Source organism: Cupressus sempervirens, chromosome 10 (assembly GCF_028749045.1).
Source record: "Cupressus sempervirens isolate cs-2001-9-10 chromosome 10, ASM2874904v1, whole genome shotgun sequence".
In the NCBI taxonomy this organism is placed as follows: domain Eukaryota; kingdom Viridiplantae; phylum Streptophyta; class Pinopsida; order Cupressales; family Cupressaceae; genus Cupressus; species Cupressus sempervirens.
The window spans coordinates 385,954,405-385,966,378 of NC_143127.1; positions in this window are offsets into that span (position 1 = coordinate 385,954,405).

Below are 11,974 nucleotides of genomic sequence, written 5' to 3' on the forward strand. Positions count from 1 at the left end.
TTTGGGTGGGACTGCCACATAATTTCATATCTGAAGGGTTTTGATCCTCCTCTTAAACCATCCTCCCAATGAAACATTAGAGGTGAGTGATCAGAGACAGTTCTTGTGAGATTATCCAGAAGAGAATTACCCGATCGGTCCCAATTCCCTAACACCATTAATCTATCCAGTCTTACTTGGATTAGATCTCTTCCTTTTCTATTATTAGTCCACGTGAATGGGTTCCCTCTTAAATAAACATCAATAAAATCCATTCTACCCATAAAATCATGAAGATCTTGCAAGCTTTTAGGGTTGTCTCTATTTCCCCCTAATTTTTCTGTGATGGAGGGGGGTATTAAAATCTCCCATACACATTAATTGTTCATCTTTCATGGTATTTATAATCCTTTCCAGCTTTCCATAGGTTTCCTTCCTCTCTACCTTATTATTAGAAGCATAAATGTTAATAAGCCCCCATTTTTAATTACTAGTTTGGAACTTCGTTATTATAAAAAAATTGTCCTTCCATATCTCAGCCCCAGTCATAGAGCACGGGTTCCACATGGTTGCAATACCCCCTGAGGCTCCCTCAGCATCCATATGTACAAAGGCAGCCCCCGACCAGACATGACTAACTAGTGTAACAAAATTAGCACTAATCATTTTTGTTTCTTGAATTAACACACAATTAACCTTTTCTTGAAATGTATACTGCTTTAGAGCATATTGCTTCTGGGGGTTATTTAACCCCCTTAGCTTCCAAGAGAGAACTTTCATTTCTTACCTCTTGTTATAGTCTCCAGTGTAAGCTGCTTACCATTGGCCACATCCCTTGCCGCTTGTTTTGTCATGGTTGCTTTACTAGATAGTCTTCTCACTGTCCCACAAGTTCCTACATCTAGTTTCTTCCCCCCTTTTTTCTTTCTTTTCTACACTTCCCATTCTCCATTCTCACCCTCTTCCATTGAGATGGGACTTAATTCCTTTACAACTTTCTCCAAACTTTCCATTACCTTAGCAATGATCTCCGTTGGGGAGGTCTTTATCACTCTTAGAGGAGTGCACACCAATTCCTAGGTACCGCAATCTACCTCAATATATTCCTACAAGAAAATATCACGCAAACTTGTTGGCGAACTAGGAAGGGAGCGGTGTGCTACTATTTCACTCTCTTTCATTATTTATCCTTCCTTAAGCCCCCCCAATGGTGAAATTATTAATTCCTCTATATCACGTCTAAATGGGTATTCTTTCATTTTCCTATTCTCCTCCAGAGCTTCCCTTACTTCAGGTACACTTCTTCATCTCGACTCTCTTAACCCGGGTATCCTAAATCATGTTATCCTCTATATTTTGGACATTAGTACCCCCTCCTCCAGTCTTGGGGCATCTAAAGGTTCCCCAACAAGCTCTTCAACTATTCTAGGGGATCCAACCTTTTGTTTCTCTTTCTGCATTTGGATTTTGCAGTCAACAATAAGATGTACAAATTGCCCACATTTCTGATAGAAAAGCCCAGCATTCTCATACTCTATCGGTTGGTATTTCTCTCCCCACTTAGTTTTTAGGGTAACTATAGTCGAGAGAGCCTGATTCAATGCCACATTCACACAGAATCTGGCATACACCAACCTAGATTTTTGCATTATCACCTTGTCAGCAACCACAAAGTGACCAAAGGAATTCCCTATCCATCTTAGTATCTTCTCATCCCAAAATTCAAGTGGTAATCCAGGTAGCCTTACCTAGACAGGAGCTAGCTTATTGAGTTCCACACTAGCATCAAATCCTGATGCCACCTTGTTAATGCAAGACAATGCTTCCCATAGCACCAGGTTCCCAAGAGTATAAAATTGAAATCCTCCTCTATAGAGAATTTAAAATAGAAAAGGCCACTCGGCATAGCAGAGATATCAACACTACCCATTATCTTCCAATTTTGGCTAACCCACTTACCCACCATCTCTATCGTGGATCTAAAGGCCACAAATCTCCCAACCACACAAAATTTTAAACTAGAGGTAACACAGTCCACCCAATCATCTGGGAGGGAGATAACTGGCCCATTGGCATTGTGAGCTATCTTGGGTTCCTTAGAAACATTAACCACCTAAGATCCCACAAGAGCATTCTTCCAACCTCCTAGGCTCCCATTTGTCATCTTTTGACCACTTACCACCGGGCAGCCCATTGAGACCCTATTTTCCAAAAGATTAGGGTCAGAAAGATTTCTTCCCACCTCCTCCATGAACCCACACCCATCTGTCATGACCTCCAAATTTCTACGCAAGGTCAACACCATTTGTAGATTAGGGCAGGGTGGAGGGTCTGGAGGCTTAGGGCTTGCCCTGGACAAACTCAAATTCAAACTTCAAAAGAGCGACAATTTGTAGTGCGGCAACTTGCAAAATCCCCTGCAATAGCTATGTCCATATACATTCAAAATATTTTATATTGACAAATTCATAAATATTTATGAAAAATTATATTCTATTAACAAATTGTGAATATTTATGAAAAACATCTTCTATTGACAAATTGTAAATATTTATGGGTAGATTGTTGGAGTTTCTTACAACTTTTGGACCACACTTTACAATACATCATTAGAATGATAAAAGAGATTTCAAAAAAATATGTTGTAGCTCAATAATCAACTTAAAAGAGAGAGGGGAGAGGCTATACTAAGTTTTAAAGCTGAAGGTGCTTGCTTGATTATCATTTACCTAATATGATCATTTAGTAAAATATATTAGTCTAGAAATTAAGGATGTTTGTTTGATTGTCATTTATCTAATATTTAAAGCTTTGATTAATAACTTTATAAAAGAATTAATGTTACACTAATGTTCACTTTTATCCCTTTATAAATTGGAAAAAATATAGATTCTTGAACTTGAAATTGTAGTAGATTAAAACCTTTTGTCAATCTCTCAATCTCCATTTAAACTTGTAGGCTTAATATAGTCTTTTAACCACACGTGTTTCTTCTTTTTGTGTTCTCATTTCTATTTTTTTATTATTAGCTCTTGCCAAAGGAGGATACTATTGCATCCGTTAGATGCAATAGTATTTTTTTAGTGGCCAATCATATCAAAGAATTATTGAAACTTACATACATTTATTATAGTTTGAAGTTTTGTAGACATTTAAATGATTTACATAAAAGTATTTCATATGAATTATTATAAGGAGGAAAATTAAATTTTCTACCCAAAAAAATATAGAACTTTTAAGCCGTACAAGTTGCAAATTTATTTTTGCTCAATCGACTTACATTATGCATTAATAGTGGCTTAGTACATCTTTATCTTGTTTGTGGATGTGAGAGCTTTTATTTTCCTATTTCTATTTAAGGTGAATGTTCACATAAAAACTTTGCAATAGTGTGTACTTAATGATGGGGCTGGTTAATTTATTATCAATTGGTTGATGTATAAGAGTTCTTATGTTACAATAGAAAAAATCAAGAAAATGGAGTAAACATTTTGTAGTATATATGCAATTCACGTTAGTATTTGAAGCATAAAAGCTTTTTGTAGGCATCATTTTGACTTTTATGTATATTAAATGTATGGTATGCTCAATGGAAAAATAAACAATATATGACTTTCATCAACTATTAAATTAATATCTGGTATAGTTTAATGTTTATTTTATCTTATTTCAAATAATCAAAATACATTAATATGATTTAGGTAATCTATATATTAGTCATGCAAAGGTGATTGCATTTTAATCATTACATTCATATTTTTGATTACAATAACCAATCACATTATAGAATTTAAAAACTTAAATATAAATTATAATATCTATATCTATTTTTTATTTTCTACCATTTTATAAATATTATTTTTCTTTGAATTACACTAATACAAATTTCAAATGGTATTTATTTTCAAATATAGATTATTGGATTGAATGTAGTATTTATTTGAAAACAATTACAACCATCCCAAATAATTACTATCCATATAATATGACTCATTTTATAGTTTTAATTAAAGTTAAATATTATTAGTTAAATCAATATTATAGAACTTAACAATTTTTAGAGAAACTTTTCAGCTCCTTCCATACTTGTATAAATTAGTGTTACGGGAACTCAGACTCGCCTCTGACTCGAAAAGGTCAAAATTTGACTTGGACTCAGACTCGGCGATCGGACTCAGCAAGGACTCGGCAAGGACTCGAAAAATTGAAAAACTCATGAAATCCAGAGATTTTTAAGGATTTTAAGATTGTTTCTTGTATCTTTTAGTCAATTAACATCAAATACACAATAATTGATATAAATAGAACCTACTTAATACACATACACAATTTTGCATAGATCACATAAGTATAAAAGCGAATTTTTGAAGGAAAAAAATTGAATAACCACAATATAAAGTTATAAACTATAAAGTAATAAACATAGTGTCACTCCAATATCAAAGACTCAAATGTCTACAACATTCATGGATTACAAAATCCATGGTATCAAATTCAAAGGTTCAAAACATATATCAAAATAACAACTAGAGCCATCCTTTATGTCCTCCTACGAGTGCACCTAAGATAAGTCATGGAAGACTCTAGAGCCATCCTCTCTACTTGTGTCTGAGGCTAACCCTAAACCTCCTCCTCATCCTCATCATCATCATCCTCCTCACGCACATAATCCTTGTCATCAGCTTGGGATCCATCACTCCTAGCCTTAGGGTCCGCTCCGTCTCCTCGTGCTCTAGCCTCCTCAACTACCATTGCTACTGCCTCAGCCTCTTGATCCACCTGATCTACCCACTCCACATCTTCATCACTGAAGACTGGATCATCCACCTCTGTGTTCTACTCTGCATGAGGATCAACATTCTCTAATACAATTGGGGTTGTATCGGTGCCAAGGATCTGTCTATGGTGAAGGCGAAGGTTGTAGTGAACAAAGACAAGATCATTTAATTTTTGCACTACCAACCTATTGCGCTTCTTTGACTGTATGTGCTAAAAAAGACTCCAATTATGTTCACATCTTGATGCACTAGATGGCTGGCTCAAGATGCGAATCGCAATCCTCTGTAAATTTGGCACCTTTGTGCCAAACATCTCCCACCATGCATCTGAAACAAATTTTTTTTGAATCATATCAATAACTTTGAATTTATCAAATTAAGATGGTACTAGAATTACTATTAGAAATTAGGATGTAGAATCAAAGATTTTTAGTGTTTACCAGGCATCAATGTTGTCCTATTTTTTTTGCACAACTCTCGTGCAAATAAGTCCCCTTGAGCTTTCTTAAATAGCTCAATCTCACGGACTATATCTGTGCTAACTACTGAATTAGGTGACATTCTCTCTATAACATCGTAGAGGCCACTCCACACCTCATCATCAACCTTGAAATGTGGGTTGAACTGGTATGCTGGATTAAGGAAGTAGGCCGCTACATGTATAGGCCTGTAAAGTAGATTGTGCCATCATCTATCAATGACATCCCATATAGGCCCATACCTATCTCGATTCCTTGCAAAAAAAGTGTGAATGGCATCCTTCACCCTATCCATGCCCTCATAAATGTAGCCCATTGAGGGATTCTCTCCATCAGTTGTTCATAGGAGAACAATAAGCGGCTTTACAAACTGTAATCATTATGAAAGTTGGAAAAGAAATAATCAGCTTTAAGTTTTTTCTTTAAAAAATGAACAATAATTTATAACATAATTTCATAAATAAAATAAAGTTGAAATGAGGACAAAAAGGAAAATTACCATCACAATATTAGCAATAGGTGTCCAAAAAGAGGGCTCATCAAAAATATGATCAGCTGCAACAATCCCTGCAGTGGTCTTTGCATATGAGGATGCAAGCCACTCCTCACTAACAAACATACGTCTCAAACCTCCCTTTGAATCAAGCAAGGATTTCAATGTGAGGAAGTTGGTTGCAAATCTAGTGACCCCTAGACGAGACAACTCCCTTTGATCATTGTGTTTCTTCATGAGGTTGAGGACCCATGTATGATTATATATGAATTTGCATACACTCCTTCCTCGCTCTATAACTGTTTTGATCCAAGGGAGTTTACCAAGATCCTCTAACATGAGGTCAATGCAATGAGCAGCACAAGGGGTCCAAAATAGGTGAGGGTGTCTCTTCATGAGAAGCTTTCTTGCAGCAACATAATTTGTTGCATTATCAGTAACTATTTGCACCACATTCTCCTCACCTACATCCTTTATCACTTCATCCATTATCCCAAAAAGATATTCAACATTCTTTGTTTTTCCCAAGGCATCAATGGATTTCAAAAAAACTATGGCACCTAAAGAAAAAGAAACAAATTAGTATAATGATTAATGATGGATCATAATTTATAAACTTAATCACTTAAGTACAAGTTCTACTTCTAAATTTTTAATGTCTAAGACTCTAAGTACAATTACAATTTACCTGATGAGGAGACAAGAAAGTTGAGGAGTGTTCTACTCCTTCTATTAGTCCAACCATCAGTCACGATGGTGCAACCTTTCTTCTTCCACACCTCAAGCTGCTTCGTGATTTCAAGTTGTACATCAGCCACCCTTTGGTTCAAAATAGGGCCTCCTAGCTCTTCAACACTAGGGGCTTTGAACCTCGGACCACAAATAGCAACAACATCGATTCCAATTTGCCAATAAGGAGACCTAAAACAAATAGAATAATATTTAAAGTTAAACAAAAATTTGAAAATAAAATACAAATTAAAATAAACAAAATAAACATATTATTGAAAGTTGAAAGTTGAAACTTGTAGCTTTGAAAGCAAGAGAAGACTTAAATTTAAATTTACATAAATAATTACCTTGTTGCATTGAATGAAATGTTGTTGTAGATGAAGAAGTCCCCAAGTGCCAATTTTGCATAATCATGTTTATCCTTGTTCCAACCCATGCCCTCAAGCGATGGTTGTGAACCTGGAGCCGTGCGTGGAGCAAACATGGAATCAAGATTCAATTTTTGCTTACGAATGTGAGGCCCAATGGTCACACTCGTAGCAGTGGCATCCGTAGGTGGAGTAGGGGATAACGGAGAGCGAAAACTAGAAGACCCATGTTGGGCTCCAGCTAGTTGTGCCATTTCTTTGTGTTGCTTCTTTTTCAATTCTTTTTGCTCCATTTTTTCCTCTAAAAGATTTTGCATGTCTCGCATAACATCTTGAGGTACATCTTTGCATTTTTTAGCATCACGTCTAGGTATATTTGCTAGGTGATACTTCAATCTATTTATTCCTCATCCATTATATACTACACCAGAATGCCAACATGTAACAACTCCCTTTTTGTTCCCCGAGATGGCATGTTTCCAAGCCCTATCCCTTGCTATTGCACTCGGGTCTACATTAGGGTTAAATAAAGGCCTCTTTCCACTTCCGTCACCTTGTTGTTGAGACATTATATCAAATTTCAACAAGTTACTGTTCACTGTCAGCCTGCTGCAATATGAATGACAACAAAATGAGAAGTAAAAAAATAGCAGACTAGTAGTAGAGAGTAGAGACTAAACAAATTTAAACAAAATGAGAAGTGAAAATACTTTAAAAATATGAATGTAAAAGTTTAAAACATAGTATAAAACAACACAAAGAAATGCAACAACTTGTAGCTTACCTCTTCAAATTTGCACAAACAATGGAAATGCAAGTTTGTAGAAACCTCCTCCAAATGCTCCCTCAAGCTCCTCTCAATGCTTTAATGCAAGCTAGAAAGATGCACAAACCATTAGCAATCAATACGAGAGAGCAAACCGGTTTGTTGATTTCTCTCTCAAAACCCCAATATTCTTCTCTAACTCTTTCCTCTCTCTTGTGAGCACAAGCAAATGGTGGAATGACCTTTTTAGGTTAATAACATGTTATACAAACCAAAAAAACCCAATTAAACAAAACATTTTATGTTTTTTTTACCTTTTTACTTGTTACCCGCCCGCGAGAGTCCTAGCATCGGGACTCGTCGAGTCAGGAAAGTCCATGGACTTGCTGAGTCAGACTGGACTCGGACAGGACTTGGCAGAGTCCGAGTCAAGAGGCAGTTTGCCTCGAAAAGGTGGACTCTGCCTCTGACTCGCCAAGTTCGAGGCTGACTCGACGAGTCTCATTACACTGGTATAAATAGACCAAGGTACAATTATTGCTATGTTTTATTTTAAGTATTTAAAATGAATTTAAGTATAGTTATCCTCAATTTAATCATATTTTTCATCTTTAATATTGAATTTATGTTTCTTAACATCTAAATATACTATTTTTTTCTCTAAATGCATATTTATTAATATTTGAATTTTGATTAAATTTAAATATTATATATACTTTTATTTATATTTTAATTAATTTATCTAAATTCTATGTATTTATTATATTTAACTTTGATTGTTAATTGAATTTGAAACTTATTCACTCTAGTCATCCATCTTTCCTTCTATTTCTAAATAGTTTTTTTTTGCCCTGTCTATCTATCTACCTCCTTGCTATCTATTTCTCCTTTCCTAAACATCTATCTCTATCTTCTTATCTCCTTATCTCTCTACCTCTTTATATGTCACTTATTTTTATTTTTATATTTCTATTATTAGAACCCTCTCCCTTTGTATATTTTTATCACTTTACCTTCCCCCCCCCCCCCCCCCCCCCCCCACGTCCTCTTCCCATCAATACGTTGATGATGAAACCTAATTATCTCCATGATTTAGAGGATTTGTTTCAATCCGGATTAGATTCTTATAATATGCAAACCAATAATTTCAAAATATATAATGAGGTTTTAATACAAATATATATTTTGAATGAAAGATCTCTCTCTCTCTCTCTCTCTCTCTCTCTCTCTCTCTCTCTCTCTCTCTCTCTCTCTCTCTCTCGCTCGACGCATTGTGTCTCTTATTTTAAACATAAATTAAAGTACTAAATTATTTTTTATTATTATAAATTCAACGATACAAAAAATTTATAATTAGAAACAACATACTAATTAATGATAAAGCTATTTTAATTTTTAGAAGTATTCTAATGATATATACCAAGTCCATTCCCATCATTTAAATTCTCTCAATAGCTTTTTTGAATCATCTCTCAAACTACATGAACCCTTTCAAATGTTAATGATGCTTCTAAGTTCATTATTCCATCTTTATTAGATGTTATTCAAAAATCATTCAAGGGGTGCTAGGTAGTAGGGTGGACCAAACATGAATAAGGATAAAAGATATACAAACTAAAAATGTAGTATCAAATCTTAATGTCGTTGTCACCTTCATTATTAAAAAGTTTAATAAGGTCAAGTAGTGGTGCTCCAATAGACCCTCAAACTTTGACATGGATCAATATACTTATAAAAATATGACTTTTTTCATTAAAATGGAAAAACAAAATCATCTTTCATATGAGTTTCTAAACATACATAATCCAAGTACATATTAATCATTATTTAAAATTATATTTTAATATTAATGATATTTTAAATATTTATTATTTAATATTATTTATGTATAGAATGCTTCCAAATTCTACCCGTTTCTTTTGAACTATCCATATTTAATAATGAAATCTATTTTCTAGAGATAAATGTCTTATAATTCCAAGATGAAGAAAGCTAGATATACCAAAATTATGGACAATTTGAGTTAATTAAGGGTTAAAACTTTTCTAAAACTTATTTATAATAATACAATTATTTTGTTGTAATATGTTTTTGTTGAATTTCATAAGAAACTAATCATTATAATCAACAAAGTATTTATAATTTAAATGTAATGACATGTTGCTCATATTGTTCAATTCTCTTACTGTCATTTTATATTTTCTTCTTCTTTAATTGATTTCAATTAATTAAACCATTTATTGTATAAGTTCTATTATAGATATACTAGCCAACATTTATGTTAAAAATATTGCTATCTTAAAATATTAAATAAAATATATTATTCTTGACATTCAAGCATTATGTCTTAGGGTCTGTTTGGTTCATGGAAGATGACGGGAATTGACTTTTTCATAATCTGGATTTGAAAATTTTTGTGTTTGTTTCAAAATCGGCAAAATGCAATTAGAATACCAAACTTTTAATTTTGTCTCAAAACTAGGCTATCAGACTTCCCACTAGCAACTAGGAATTGAAAATCAAAACTTGGTTATGCTATTTGCGGAGTGTAAAAAAATTAGATTGGACTATATTTTGGAGTCTGCCTTCAACTTACACATAAAAATGTATCTTTCCACTCATCGTCCAAATGAAACAAATGATACAAGTAAAATCCCAAAAATAGGAATGAAGATTTGCAAAACCTTGACTTGGCTAAATCGGAATTTGTAGAAATCTTGATTGATTTCTACAATTCCTCAAATCAAAAGTACGAGAAAATTAACAAAAGTGACAAAATAAAAACAAAGAAATAAATTGCAACATTTGTCTCTATTCAATTTTTTTTTATCATTACCTTTTGTCGACTCGAGCTGAGGTGTTCCATTTGAAAAAATATATATGTGCATTTTTAATTTGAAATTATATTTCAAGAAAGTAGTGGATATTAATTTTTCCTTCTTGGGCTTCCTCAGCGGGTCCATATATCTCGTGCTCGATTTGATTCCTTCACATATGGTGCTTCAATTGATGGGGGAGTGGCTAAGTAAATTTGGGCTTCCCTTGCATCACTTCACAGAAGAGGGCAGACATGATCATGATCTCTGCCACGACGACCATCAGATTGGCATCGAATTAACACACGAAGGTCGCATGGCTCCAACGATAAGCCAGAAAAAACAAAGTCTTTGTGTTTGACTCTTGGATATGATTCTAAATTGGTCTTTTTTTATTGGAAAAAGTTGATATGAGAAATATAAAATGGGTTAAAATTAATCTGAAGTGAAGTTTTATTTTTTAAATTGGAACAAGTTGACATCAAAAGTATGAAATGTGTTTAAATTGATTTGATTTGAACTAGGTTTTTTTTTCTTCAAAATAGAACATGTCAACATCAGAGTAAGCATGGACAAGAAAAAGTTATAGGCATCATAATCTGTGTGGGAGGGGTAATGATCACGACTTTATGCAAATGGCCTACTCTTGCAGGACACATTATGCACTAAAACTAAATGAATGGATGCTTGGTGTACCCAAGTTGTTTGGCAGTTTTGTTACATGGTCTACATGGTGATGTTTGTATCAATATGAAATTGATCAATGTTCCTGAAACAAGACCTTGTTTTGAAGCAATATCCATCTAAAAATCATTGATAACAATGATGTTGCTCTTACAAGCTATATCCAGACTACTGTAATTGCCATCTTTTGTACTAAAAATCATTGATAACAATGATGTTGCTCTTACAAGCTATATCCAGATTACTGTAATTGCCATCTTTTGTACTGCAAGTTTATAGGTTCAATCTTTACATATCAATTTTTTTTATAGTTGTGTACTGATTCAAGTATTTTTTCGAAACTGAGAATCAAAGATTAGTAGGTATCCAATTCATTATATGATAGATGTCACGTATTTGATATTTAAGAATAGAGGCTTCAAATGGACTAAAGATTAATACAAGTGTGGATTTTTTTGTGACTTATAGCCTTAAAATAACATTCAATTTTACATGTGTGTATGTTTTTCGATGAAATGTATAAGCAAAATTTTGTTTATTTACGTAATGTCTAGTGTAAATTGTTATGTGTTAATTTGAGCATAGAATTTGTTACCTTGTCAAAATCATCTCTTTTAAACATTTTTTCTTGTTTTTTTATCCCATTTAGTTGAATTTGGAGTAAAAATCATTTTTTGGTTAATACCTTTTTATTGGGTTTTGAGTCACGATTATTTTAAATTTTTTTTGGTTTAAGTAAAAATCATAAATTATTTATCTATTTAATGTCTTTTTTTTATGTTGAGAAAAAAAACAATAATTTCATGTGCAATGACATTTCATTAAATTGCGAATAAATTTTTTATTTAAAAAAAAAATATTTTCTTACTAGAATTATAT